We start from the raw sequence: 15,525 nt of genomic DNA on the forward strand, positions 1-15,525 counted from the left end.
TCGGCTTGGCCTTTTTGTTGCTGTTGGAATAAACCCCACCGTCGTAGGCTGTAATATTTTTTTATTTTCATGAAACAACACGAAATTCCATTTAATGTGTAACCGAAAAAATAAAACAGAACAACAAATACTACACGTCGTAAATGAATTTCGTACACCACCGATACGAGCTTAACGCCGGTCGCTTGCAAACTGGAAATACACACACAAATCTGAGTAGTGCAACCCCCAGAGGTGCGACGTATGCCGTCACACACACACACACACCGATGTTCACAACGAACAAAACAAAAGGCCAGCATGCATGCACACACACGCACACAAACGCAAATACACACAGTGTTTGGTTTGGTTGGCAGGCATAACAGTGCCGTTAAGACTCAACAAAAGAGAGGGTTAGTTAATGAGAGTCATAATAATCCCGCGAGAGAGAGAGACAGTGTAAGAGAGTAACCGGTTTAATAAGGTTGTTTTCCAATTGGAACTTGGAGAATCACTCAGTTTTCTAATAACAACAAGAGTGGGGTTTGTGTTATTCAGAGAGAGAGAGTGCTTTGTGAACGAGAGAGAAATAAAGAGTGAGCATTAAATTGAGAGTTATGTTAATAAAAAAAGAGCCAGTAGCTTTTTGGTTGACAAAATTAAGAAACAAAATGCAGACAAACAGCTGAAAAAAAGTTAAAAAATTAAAAAAGTAACAACATGGTCAGGGATTTGAACTAGAATTGTTGGGTCTCTTGGTTGTGTTACCATACCATAGGGTGGTTGACACTTTTTTGCAGGGGGTGTGAGAGTCTAGTTTTCGTATTTTTTGGGGCGTGAAAAAGAGATAGACTTATATCACTATTCAGGTGACAATAAGTGAAAACATTATTACCAACACGTATACACAGACGCACACACATACACACTCGTACACCACCATCACTATATTACGAGCTTTTCAAAAGAAGCAATGCTCTCCTAAACAAGCAAAGAAAAATTGTGCAAAAAAACAGCAGCAACAACAACAGCAAGCCCCAACACGAGACAAGACAAGAAACCAGAATTCTTGTGCAAAAACAACAACAACTTTATTTTTTCATTTTTTGTTGGGGTGACAACTTCTCACACTTAAATGACAAGACATATTTCCACTACTCCACAACAACTCAGGCAGTGTAAACGAGACAGCTTTATTTGTTTAACGTGTTAGGCGACAACTTGTTTGTCTTTGGACATAAAGGAATAGGTGAGGATGGGGAAAGGAGAGAGGCTACACAAATCTCCACTCAGTTGACAGGGATTAGAATATATGAGGGGGATTAGAATATAAGAGAGGGGGTATAAATCTTCCCTTAACTATTAGGGATTAGAAGCAGCAAATAGGCCCTGGTATTTTAAAAGGAGCTGTGGAAATAACAAGGATTTTTGTCACATAGCCAGAGACACTAAAAATAACAACAACAACGACAACAAATGGCTCAATGGTTGGCCAGCTTCAATTGCTCTCTAAAACCAATTTTTTTCAACTAGCAAACATTGTCACCTTGTGCTAAGGCAGATGACAAAAATCCTCCGCCTCTTACCACCCGCAATCTCTTGAAGAAAAAAAATCATGTTTTTCTCTTTTCTTAATCTATACGACCAACAACGATAGCAACGACGAAGACAATGTCTTTGCTCTCTGTGTCATAGGAGCGAATGAAAAGGCGACACTTTTTGCTGCCACAAAATACCCAACGAATGGCATGTAGCCAAAGCAGCAACAAAAACAAACACAAATGGAGAACAACTTATGTGACAATTCCATAAGAGCGAAAGAACAAGACGTAACTTTTCTAATAAGCGTAAATATCCGCACACAAAAGAAAACGGCCGCACACACACCAGCACCAACACCATCGCAGCCATCATACGGTAAACAAATGGCAAACCCTCTAATTCACACACACACGAACAGAGCACAACACACCAGCAGCAGCACACTTAAGCCGAGACATATCACAGCATAACACTCGTTGACGATGACGGCGACGACGACATCAACACCAATACCGACACCTAAAGTGTACGAGGCAAAATCCCTAATCTGTGAGCAAGATTGTGTGACATGTTTTACCACAAATGCACACACACACCAAAGCACACAAAACATGCTCAAGCCCGAGACTCTCAGAGATAGCAAGTTTACTTCAACGACAAAACATTTGGCTCCCCTCACAAGGGAATCACAAAAAAAAATAACACAACAGCAAGAGCTGAGACAAAACACACACTCATACACTTACTCAAAGGTTGACATCGGCACTGTGTGTCGTTGGACTTGCTGGCTGACTGGCTGGCATGACTGTGTTTGCTCTTTATAACCCTATAAAATTCATTGGAGCGAAAGGGACAAATGCGACATCAACACCAAGCATACACACACTTGCCTTCACACACACACTCACACAAGGCAAACTCTCCACCATTATTCACACGCACACACAAACACCCAAACAACACTTACTCTCCTTTAACAGCCGTCGGTCGCACCTCTCACATGAAGAAGGCGCAAAACAACAAAATATAAAAAGTAAACAAAGCCCAACAAAACTAAAAACAGCGTCAAAATAACAACAACAACACCAGCAACGATGAAGACAAAAGGAAAAAAAGAAGAAGAAGATGTTAGCTGCAGCAGCAGCAACACACTCAAAATGGTGTGATGATTTAGATTCTTTGACCAACCAAAGGCGCGGGAACAACAACGCCGCGCCATTTAACACATTCACACACAAACACACGTTGATAATAACAATAATAAAACACAAGAAAAAAGTATGAACAAACTCAAACCTGGCAAACCTACAATGATGATGGCTGGGCAAACAGGCTGGCTGACTGACTAGTTGGGGGCTTTTTTGCCACAGCAAAAAAACGGCAATTAATGCCATAGACTAGTGTCAATTTACGCGCGGCATTTTACACAAAACCTAACGTGAGCACAACAAAACACCGGTCAGACACACACACACTCGCATTCGACGAAGAGCACAGCAGACATTTAACACTTACATGCAAACGTGATATATAGAAAAATACTGGCTAGGAATTCATTCATGTTGCAAAAAAAAATAACAACAACAACAGCAGCAAAAACGATACTGCAACAAAACTTCAACACAAAAGCAAAGGTAGCGACGAACAAGCGAATGTTAATCACGATTAATGAACACAAGTGCAATAAACTCACCACACCATGCCATGCGATGCCACACACACATTTTGTATTTGAATGTCGTTTTTTTCTTTCTTTAGGTTTTGTTTTTGGTGGGTGGGTGTATGGAACGTCATTCTAACACCAAATATTATCGTGAGCGGAGTTGTAGGCAGAGGTGAGGTGATAGGCTCATTGAACTGCAGTTGCTGGTGGCAATTTTCTCGTTTGACTAATAAGTTGTTCGTGTTCAATTTTTTTTTTGACGAATTATCGCTTGTTTTTTTTAATTTTAGATTACAATTTCTTGGGCGGAACTTTTTTATACAACATTGAATTAGATTTTGGAGACAGAAGTATGCCTAGGCACTCAAATGTAGTTTAACTACATTTTTATTTATAAACAAATTAAAATCAAGTTAATACTCTCTTCTATAGCCTGATCCCTAACTCTCAAGGACCGCAACTTATGAGGAGAAACAGCAGATCAAATGTCGCGATCTCACAATAAAAATAAATGACAGTCGGAAAGACTATTTTGGTTAAATTATTCACATAAGTTGTTTTTTTTTTTTTTACACAGAAATTAGTCTAAAAGAAATACGCTGCAGTGGTTTGTCTGATGCTGATTTAAAACAACCCAAACAGCACTCACTCAACGATCACATAACATAGTATAAGTCCTTAAAGCTGCAAGAATAACAACTCTCAGGAGAAAAGATCTAAGAAGATGTCATCTTTGAATGGCGCCCAATTAGACATTTGTACCTATACCTTTCCTCAATAGTTCGACTTACAATTAAAAATGGCAGGGACCTCATCGATCTAGGAATATTACCACCTAGAATCTAGTAAATCCATATCAACAATTTATGTTCAAAAAAAAACTTAGTGTAAAATGGCGCCCAATTAAACAATTCTTGAAATGATAAAATAAAATATTGTTTTAGTTTAATAGCATTTTGGATTGAAAATTAACCACTTCATATTACAGAAATTTGGGGTAAATGTGCAAGAAAATACGAAATGCTAATGGCGCCCAATTAAATACTGTAGGAAATTTTACCAACTCCTATCAGTTCCATCCAAAGTTCGACTTACGATTTAAAATGACCATTTTTTTTTTTTTTTTTTTTTTGTTATCCATAAAAGCAAGAAATCAAAGTTTCCGATCGCAGTTAAGCTTTCCATGACAATGGAGTCTCACTTGTCCAAGGAATGTAATTTTTTTCCATTGCGTAAAACCATAGAACTATATTAAAAATAACATCATAGATTGGCGCCCAATCAGAACAAATTTCGAACATGATTCGATACAAGGTAAATCTGTTGTATGGAATTATACTGAACGACTGTTTGAGGTAACAATATAGAAACCATGAAACTGATATGAAAACAATAACCTAGGCTCAAAAGAAATGGCGCCCAATTAAAAGATAAACATTTTAGTAAATTTTTAATTGGTATTTTAGCCCATTATAGAAAATCATAGAATTAATATAAATTAACTTAGGATGGCGCCCAATTAGAACAAATTTCCATGAAGAGAATTAAACATATTTTGCCACTATGGGAGGTCATTGTTAAAAATGATCACATAGTCGTATTTGGAACCTCTGCTTTTCCGTAATAGTAAGTTCTATGATTCAAAAAGTCCTTTAGTTTCTTCGATAAAGGAGCAACGCTTTCGAAAAAGTATAAAAACTAATCATTGCAGTGGGTCCACGGGCAACGCCTCCAAAAAAGGTTAAAAAACTGATCCCAGCCGTTGAGCCCAATTAGGAATTTAAACTCGAAATATCAACGGCGCCCAACTAAAACGACGTTTAACATTTTATTTACCTTTTATTTCGCCTGCAACGAAATAAATAGGCAGCACAGCTACCACAGCACTCAGAAAATAATGGTGATAGCTTTTGGAATGGCTATATTAGACCTACAAATGGCTTTTTAGAAAATTTTAAAGCTCTGATAGTCCTTAGAAGAAAATATAATACAGAAATCATTCAGTAAGAATTTCAGAATATATGGAGAGTTCAATTTTATTTTTTCAACTTTCAGAAATTTTCAGAATTCCTACAATATTCCTTCAGAAAAAATATTATTTTTACAGCGAAATGTCACCCTTCAAACGAACATAAATCTGAAATCGTTTGATCGATACTTTACGAGAAATCCAAAAATAATGGATTTCGTTTTCCCCAACCTAATATAAACGCCCAGATAAAATAAGGGGCGATTATTTATTTTATTTTTATGTGTCATATTAGTCTTAACCAATAAAAAAAAATGCTACCGCTTCGCAGAACATCTTGTGAGCTCCAGGAACGGATTTTAATCTTCATAAATATAATAAAATATTCATATTTATTTATATTTACAATAAAAATTACAACTTTGTGGATTAATAGTTGAACTAAATTTAGAAATTTAATAATCTGTTTTTTTTGCGAGATATAGCCAAAAAGACTCATTACAGCATTATTTTTTACGATTAAATAATATTTCAAAAATTCTTAAGAAGTCTCTAGTGCGTATACGTATTGACGTCACTAATACGCATTAAAGTATTCTAAAATTATATAATGTTAGTTTGATGATATCGTCACCTGAAATTACTTCAGTCCATGCATATTGTGTGCTCTAATACAGCGTCGGCCTTAACTCTTCAAATAAACATTACCATTAAATGGACTCTCTGTCCGACGCTGATACTCGAAGCCTGATTTTTTTATTCAAAATCATGTCAATTTGTATACTTTTTAGTTTGTTTTTGATTACTGTTGGATTCCATATTCTCATCTTCTGATTAGTTTCATTTTAATATCCCACCCCATCAATATTCCTCTAACTTTTCCCACTCGCAAATCATTTTCATTTCCATTCGAACAAGTTTGGTCACCTTCAAATCAAACTAACCAACCAACCAACAACAAAAAATAGTAACATTGCTATGACCAACTTAAGTTAATCCAATTAGATTTGTCTGTGTGTATTTAGATAACTCTATAGCACATATATATGCTATAGTAATATATATCTGTGTGTGAGTGTTTGGTTGTATGTATATACATAGACACCAATGGTAGGTGTAAGCACATATCCTTACACCGACACATATGATATGTTGTTATTGCATCAGGTTCATTTGAAATTGGATTGTAGTTCCATTTTTTATTCATTTTTATTACTCTGATCTTCTTCATCGTTCACACTCCCCCTATTGTAAGAGTATTTACAAATTTACTTAGCTTAGAAGAGTTTCATTTCTTTTTTTTCTGATGGCCAACAGAATAACTGGCTGGGTTTTATATTTGGATTTGCGTTACGCACACACACATATTTTTCCACAAAAAAATATACATTTATGTGTGTGTGTGAGTGTCCATGTGAAGGTGCGTATATTTACTTTTGTTGTTATGTTTTTTTTTTACATCGCATTCCATTCCACCACCCTTTCCTTGTAAAAAAAAACAACTTCATAATATACTACAATTCTCTATGGCATCAGACAGTAGTATCACCATACAGGAACCCTGTATATTTTTTTTACATGAAAAGAAAAACAACAGCATCCTTTACAATTATCCTGGTTGCTGGTGAAGTGAGTTGAATTCACATTTTTACACGAATGCCAACACTCTGGACCATCAGTGGCACGTTATACCTCTTTTTTATTAGAAACAGTGAGTCCAGTCCAGCTTGGTCTTATGATGCTGGGGTTCAGGATTTTTTTCTATATATGTGTGGCAAACACATACATATATCTATGGTCCTAGTTATAACTAACAACGGTCATATATACACGCACCCACATGTATATAAAGATGTGTATATTTGTTTCCATTAGTACGTTTTTCCCTCCGCCGCTGTTGTTGTTTTTTGTTACAGCAAAATCGAGTTCAGATAGTTGTAGCAACACCATCTGGCTTTGTTTAATTAACTTTACACTCCCAAGAGTAGCGTACGCCGCAGCAGAGGCAGCACAGCCACAGTCGCAGCCATAGCAGCAGGAAAAGCCAACCAGAATGTGTGAAAAATAGAATGTATTTGCCACACATAGAGTAGCAGATAATGTACACTTTTACAAAATAAACACATACAAACACACACACACACTTGAATACATAACCATATACATACATATTTACTACAATCCGCTTGCCATTCATAGTTATGATATTTACACTATGTGACTACAAATATGTATGTATGTGTGTGTGTAATATGTTTGAGCTTAAATCTTTGTATGCCATTGAATATTATTTGCCATATTTCAATCAATATTTCTCTGTGTGTGTGTTTGTGTGATATCCCTTAATCCTGTCTAACAAAAGGAAACCCGAAACAAATGTCATAAAAAATAGGTTAAAAAGTTTATCACCAACTACAAACTTCAATAGCTTTAAATGGCAAACAAAATTTTTTCATTTTCTGCCACTAAAGCAACAACAACACCAGCCACACCAACAATAATTTAATAAATTACTATTTTTCTGTAGAATATTTTTCAAAACAATTATTTTCTGTCAATTAAACAAATAAATAATTAAGTTGCAGTACAACAAAAACAAAAAGCGAACAACAACAAAAAGGTTCATAAAATAGTTGAACTAAATTCAGGAATTTAATAAACTTTATTTTTCCGTCCTATATCCGCAAACATACAAAAAATATTTATGACATATGTACATACACATATTATGAAATTATGAGGAAGTAATTGTCATATAGTTTTTTTTTTATAAAAATATTATTTTTTTGATGGTATTTTGTTAAGAATTTTCGTAAGAAATGTTAGAATTTCATATAATTTACTTCTAAGAAGTCAGTAGTGCGTATACGTCATGTCGTTACTAATACGCCATATCCAATTCCCCCTACGAATTGGATAATTTGTAGTGCGTATAAGTTACGACATTACTAATACGCCACATATTATCTGTTATTTTAAAATGATAGCCGAAAATTTAGCCACAACTCTTAATGAACATAAACAAAAGAAGGTCTTTATAGCGCCCTTACCCTCTCACATCGAATAGTTTAATACGTTTCAGTTGTATTCAATGATTTGGGACCTATTTATTACCTTCCACGCATACAATAATTATAAAGTACGATGAAGTAGTTGTCATATTTTTTTATAACTGCATTATTTTTTTATCATTTGTTTTTAAGAATTTTTACACGAAATGCCAGAGTTACATATAATTTAATCATAGAATGTATCTCGAGTGTATACGTCATGTTGTTACTAATACGTCACATATCATTAACTTGTAGCAAGTCTCTAGTGCGTATAAGTCACGTTATTACTAATACGTTACATATTACATGTTATTTGTTTCAAACAAAAAAGGTCCATGAAGAGCCATATCCCAATTTGAAGAGTTTAATTTGATTCCAATTGTATTTAATTATTCGGTTGCTATTTATGGTCACCGACCTTTTACTTTATATAAATTAAAAGTACGCGGAAGTACATTTTTATCTATAAATGTAATATTCAATAAATATTTTTTATATCACATTTCATTTAAATTATCCCCAGAAATTCTCTAGTGCGTATACGTCACGTTGTTACTGATACGCCACATATTACTAAAAAACGAATTAATATCGCTATCTAGGTACTGAATGACCCTTTTGCACTCTGATTATAACTTTACTCGTATTAAATATGAATCTCTTGTCGCCGCACCATTTACAGATAAGCCTTGAGAATAGTATCGACCTCACAATTATTCAGAAATGTAGCCCTTTATTAATAACATCTAATAATTCGATCAATCCGTTTATGTTTGATGGAGGAAGTTTTATTGGACCTTTTTAGAATTGGTATCATGTTTTGAAGTTAATTATATTATTAATCGCACAAAGGTATTTAGTGAAATTCAAAATTATTAAAAAATATAATTTCAAATTCTATGAAGTTCAATAAATACAATTAATATCGAGAAGATTTTCACAGGACACAAATTTGAGAGCGATATTCGAATTATAGGCGAAAATTATTACAACATATTCTTATGAGGAATTTTCGAACCATAGGCGTGGATTATTTAAATAATAACTGCAGGAAAGATTTTTGGAATTCCCCGAAAAAAACATTTTTGCAAGTTTTCAAACTTTCAGAAATTTATGGAAAAAAGTCAATATATTTTTTTCCTTATGAAAAATCTTCATTACCAAGAAATGGTTGAATTCTTCTATCTTCAGGAAAATTACGAAAATGTATTGTATGAGTTGAACAAGGCGTGTTGTGCGTATAATTAATGTCATTACTTCTACGCCACCCGTTTGAAAGATTAAAAATCGCATGCAGAATTGGACCTGTAAAATGTTTTATTTATTGAAAATGAAATTTTAGAAGCAATAAAATTTCGCTTTAGAATCTGTAGAATTTGTTGTAATACATTTTTAGAGGAACCATAACACAACGACTACAATTATAAACGTCAATTCGAGTTATATTCATTGTCGTATGGGGCGTATACTCAGAGACAGCACTTATGCGACTTATGGGTCTATTGCAATTTATATCTTTAATCAATCAACTGCAATAGACCCATAAGTCATATAAAAAGGGAACCAGGACCTATATTCGTGCGAATGTTGCGATTTGAAAGAAGTGGCTGCCCTTAAAACTGATAATGGTCATATCTCAATATCTATATCTAAAAATTCTGAACCTAAATGTATTGAAGGTTCAGAATCTGTAGAATTTACTATAAAGATTGCTTGTATGGGCGGAAAATGTAATTGCAAGAATACTATTTGAATTCAAAAGTCACAATTCCAAAGGCCCATTAAAAGTGTGAGTTCTTCTTGTGATCCAATGTTGCGTATGAGTAATGTCAGCACTTATACAAGCCGTCGGCCCATTTTAATTAATTTCAAATAGGTATATTTTTCAATGTTTTCTGATAGAAATCGTAATAAAAACAAATCAATGGAGAAAAAATATTTAAATATTAGAACATATAATTTTAAAGACATACACTTTTTTACAATGACAAGAATTTTTCCATTTTGATGTCGAGAAAAATGTTCTTAAAATTTAGTAAGAAAATTTTTTTTCGCGATAGAAGGTTTTAAATATTTTGTGCTTTACATATGAATATTAGGAAGAAATGTAGGACTGTAGAAATTATTACATCTATATAAATATTTTTACAATGATATATTTTAAATATGAAATCCAAAAATCAATTCTCCATAAAACAGAACACAGATGTTAAATAATTTTAGATTCCAAAGAGAGAATTTATATATTCAGGATTAAGGTCCTATAAAATGTAATACACATTAACAAAATATACCCAGATAATCACTTTTTAATAAAATAAATGTTTTTTTTTTTTGTGTTAAAAAAAAGTTGCAAAAGCGAATTCAGTAAAAAAAATATTTTTATATTAAAATTATCCTCCATTAAATACCCATAATTAAAAGTCGCTTAAATATTTGTCGATAATAATAATTAAAAACCTATGGACATTAATGAATTATTAATGGCAAACAATTTGTCACATCTGCAGCCATAATCATACGCCCCACTGGACTACATTAATAAATAATATTACTTATACGTACACATATACGTCTTAATATAACTATTATGCAAAAATCTAATTTAAAAGAAAATTTCACAAGAAAAAAATCCTGGCCATGTTCTGGAATCTCATATAATATTTGCTATGACAAAAATAAAAAAGAAAATCCCAGTACAAAATCTAGTCAATCAGTCAGTTGGTTAGGTTAGCAAAAATTCCTTGCAATTTTCTTTAACGCCTGCATACACATAGGTTACTTGATTATAAATATGTATGTACATATATGAGTTTGTAAATAAATCCTTAAATAAATTGTAGAGGATTTTTCCGGAAATTATTAAGGACTTTTAGCTTAAAGTCTTCAAAACGCCCCACCTCCCGAAGTTTGCTATTATTTTCTTTAACTTTTTTTCATGCTTTGGTATTCCCTTTATTTTCATTTGGCAGTCATGTGGACCCAATATAAATAAGTTGTTGTCTTTTTTCTAGGAAAAACGAAAATAAGAAATACAGACAACAATTGTGTACATACAAATGTGTGTATATATATGTATCTATATGTATATATCTGTATATGCTACTTTTACTCTAATATTAGAGTAAAATAGATGGCAACCATAAAGGCAACCAGATTAAATGATGTGATGTATTTTTGTTTCTGTTTTGTGTGTGTGTTTTGTGTCTATCTATCAGCATCTGTGCTAGAGTATTGTGTGTATATATATGTGTGTGTGTGTTTTTATGTATTTTGTGTCTATTTTGTTGATGGTTCATTGCACAAAGTTATTTTCTATGTGCGTGTTTTTCATTTCATTTTCCCCCTCTCGTTCTTCTTTGACTGTCATTTCAAATGCCAGAGAAAAAAACAGCACACACAAACAGACACACACACACACACATAAATACATGGTTGTATAGATATCTGCACATTACGAGAGATTAGATTTTGCTCCATTTGTTAAGTGGCTTGGACCAGAGTCATTTGTTTTGTTGGTGTGCTTACACACACCCCGAGTGTCATATAAAGTTTGTCTTTTTGCTCGTCGCAGTCGTCGTCATTTGTTTTTTTTTTTTTTGTTCTCGTTGTTTTTGTATGGATTCTTGTTAGCGTGTTTCTTCTATGGCCACCCATCAACTCCTACAAACGGCATAAGAGATCACAGTTGGCTATAATTTTATAGAGGGAAGTAGAGCGAGTGAGTGGGGGGAGAGAGAAATTGGGGAGTTTGTCTTGCTTTGCTGTATTTCCCAAAAAAGAGAGTGTGTTAACTTGGGTGTCTCTGTGGATTCTTTTGTGACTTCTTGTAGGTGTCATTGTCGCTGCTGCTGCCACTACCATCATCCTCATCAACTACATGGTTTTGGATTGATGGCAATGGACAAATTAGGGATTTCAAAAGTGATTTTAGTGGAATGTGGAACAGATTTTATTTATGAAAAAAATAGTCGTTTCTAAAATTTCCTTTTTTTCTTGATTTTAAAACTGAACCAAAATCTCGTTTTTGAGGATTGATTTTTTGGATCTTTTTGTAATACCTAAGGAAGGGTGATTTTTTTAACGACCCAAAAAACAAATTTCGAGAAAAAACTAACCGGTTTTCTAAATTTTTGAACCGGATATTTAGAATCTGTAGAATTTTTTTGAGAAAACAAAATTGAACTGAGAACATTCGAGTTCTTCTCATAATCATATGTGGCGTATAAGTAATGTCAGCACTTATACGACTTATGGGTCTATTACAAGTAATTGCTTAAGGAATATAAAATGGGAACCAAGACCTCATTCCAAAAATTATGAAGAATGTTGCGATTTAAAAGAAATTGCTACATTTAAAATTGACAGTACAGACAATATTAAAATCTGAAGATTCTGAACCTAATCAAAATCTGTAAAATTCTATTTCCTATAAAGATCGATTGAATGGACGAAAAATGTAATTGCAAGTATACGATTTGATTAAAAAAAATTATACAATTTAAGAGCTTATTAAACACGAACCGGTTTTCTAAATTTTTGAACCGGTTATTGAGATACTAAACCCGGTTTTAATGCCCTATATGCATATCATTAGAAAGCTAGTAAATAAAACGTTCTAAATTTCTTGAACCGGACAATTATCTGTTTTATTAGCTAAATATCCGGTTCCAAAAATTAAAAAAAAAATCGGTTCTCTTTTCCTCGAAATTTATTTTTTTACGTATTTATGCCAAATATGCCCAAAAAATAATTTTCGAGGGAAAACGAACCGGTTTTCTAAATTTTTGAACCGGTTATTGAGATACTCAATCCGGTTGTAATGCCCTATATGCATATCATTAGAAAGCTAGTAAATAAAACGTTCTAAATTTCTTGAACCGTACAATTATCTGTTTTATTAGCTAAATATCCGGTTCCAAAAATTTAAAAAACCGGTTCTCTTTTCCTCGAAATTTATTTTTTTTACGCATTTATGCCAAATATGCCCAAAAAATAATTTTCGAGGAAAAACAAAACGGGTTTCTAAATTTTTGAACCGGATATTCTGATTATATCACCGGTTTTAATACCTTATATACATATCATTAAAAAAAAATTGTAAATAAAACGTGCTAAATTTGTTGATCCGAACTATTACCTATTTTATTAACTAAATATCCGGTTCAAAAATTTAGAAAACCGGTTATTTTTTCCTCGAAATTTATTTTTTTGACGTATTTATGCCAAATATGTCCAAAATGTCCAAATATGTCCGAGTAAAAACGAACCGGTTTTCTAAATTTTTAAACCGGTTATTCAGATAATAAAACCGGGTTTTAATGCCTTATATGCATATCATCAGAAAGCTAGTAAAAAACGTACTAAATTTGTTGAATCGGACTATTATATCTTTTATTATCTGAATGAATTCGGTTCAACAAATTAGAAAACCGTTTCTTTTTTCCTCAAAATTTATTTTTAAACGTATTTATGACAAATACGTCAAAAAAATTCGAGGAAAACCACGTTTGTCTAATTTTGTTGTAATTACTTAGCTTTCTTATGATATGCATATAAAGTATTAGAACCCGGTTTTATTATATGAATATTCACTTAAAAAATTTAGAAACCCGATTCTTTTTTCCTCGAAATTTATTTCTTGGCGTATTTGGCAAATAAGTTATTAAAAACCGGTTTCATTATCTGAATATCCGGTTCAAAAATTTAGAAAACCGGTTATTTTTTCCTCATTTTTTTTTTTTTTTGACGTATTTGGCTTTTAGAAAATAATTCGCAAAAATCTGACCTCTTATGGGACTTTTTTTACAACCATAAGTGTCTATGTCTCTTCTGTATGTGTGTGTCTTTATGTCGAACGAAGTAAGTGGGAATGTGTTGTTGGCTCTTTGGTGTTGCGACACTCTGCGCTTGTTCCCGGGTAAAACTTTTACTCAGCTGTACATCATCATCAAACGATGATGGCTATTTTCGGTGGGTGGCTAGCCTCCAAATTTGTTGGGTGGTCTAGCCACACTTTGGCATCGTGAAATACAGAATAAAGATGGGAGAGGGGTAGAGTAAAGCAACTTCTGTTGGCTGTTGTTCAACTCAGTGAGGCTTATAAAACGTCACATACAACAACGAGTTTTCCGTTCTTCTTTACTTTTTTGTTTCTGTTCTTTGTAAGCAATTTCATGATTTTACACATCGTATTTCTTCGCCTTTCCGTCTTGGTCTTCTTGGGTGCCATTCTTGCTTGCTTTCTTTCTTTTGTTCAGAAAACCTGTAAACACTATTAATACTTCATGTTGTGCTCCATGGAATTGGTGGCATTGGTCTCCTTTGGTCGGGCTTAAGTGATTGAGTGCCAGGCGGCCAGGCAACATAAAAAGAACCCAAAAGGGGTGGCATAAAGAAACACACTTTTTCCTTATGCTGTGTTATTCCTTTTGCCATTGGGGTTTGTTTAACTTTCCCCCTCTCCCCACCACCATCAACCCCCTACCACCCCTGCTAGGCCTTTTTTACAACTTTTCAATTCCTCTGTTATTTTTTTGTTCGCCTTTTTGGTATTGTTTTTGTTGCCGTCCTTGGTCGTCTGTGTTTATTTCACACCAACAGTGTGTCAATGCAGGTTTGGCTGGATGGCTGGTTGGCTAGTAGTGGCACTCAAAGAACTGCTTATTCGGTCGAGAGACTGAGTGTGAGTTTTGAGTGTCAACTAGGGAGTAGAGGCGGCATGAACCTCCGAAGATTTCCCCCACACTCCAACACACTCACACCCAGTCACCTAACTAAATACATATGTAAGCCATCCTTTATGGTTCTTGAATTTTTCCTCCACACCATATTCTGGGGTCCAACAAAAAAACAACAGCAACTGAAAAGCTATACAGAGGAGAAGGAAAAAAACAGTTTTCCAACACAAAACAAAAGCAACAACACAGCACACAACAATCGTCTCAAGTACATCCATAGTGTGATCTCTCCGAGTGTGTACTTTAAGCCACTCCTTCGTTTATGTGTTGAAGCTAAGCGTCGCGGATTGGTGTCCCTCAACCAATCGCCTGTGTAAATATTGGCCAAGACGACGACGGCGACAACAACGACGATGACTACTTTGTTACGTTATGGGACAATTTTTCCTTTCTTTTTTTTGGATCAAGAGCTGTTGATGGGAGTGTAAAGATGGGGGGTGAGGGTCACATTTTTTTACCATAATGTGTATTGCTATGTGCCCGGTTTGTCACAGCGTAGATGGCGTCTAGTGCAACGTTGTTGCTTGGCGTTTTGTTTTTTAACAATCAATAGCCAGCAATAACAACAACACCAGC

Source organism: Musca vetustissima, unplaced genomic scaffold (genome assembly GCF_032173495.1).
Source record: "Musca vetustissima isolate MV318-11 ecotype Yass unplaced genomic scaffold, APGP_CSIRO_Mvet_v1 utg704, whole genome shotgun sequence".
NCBI lineage: Eukaryota > Metazoa > Arthropoda > Insecta > Diptera > Muscidae > Musca > Musca vetustissima.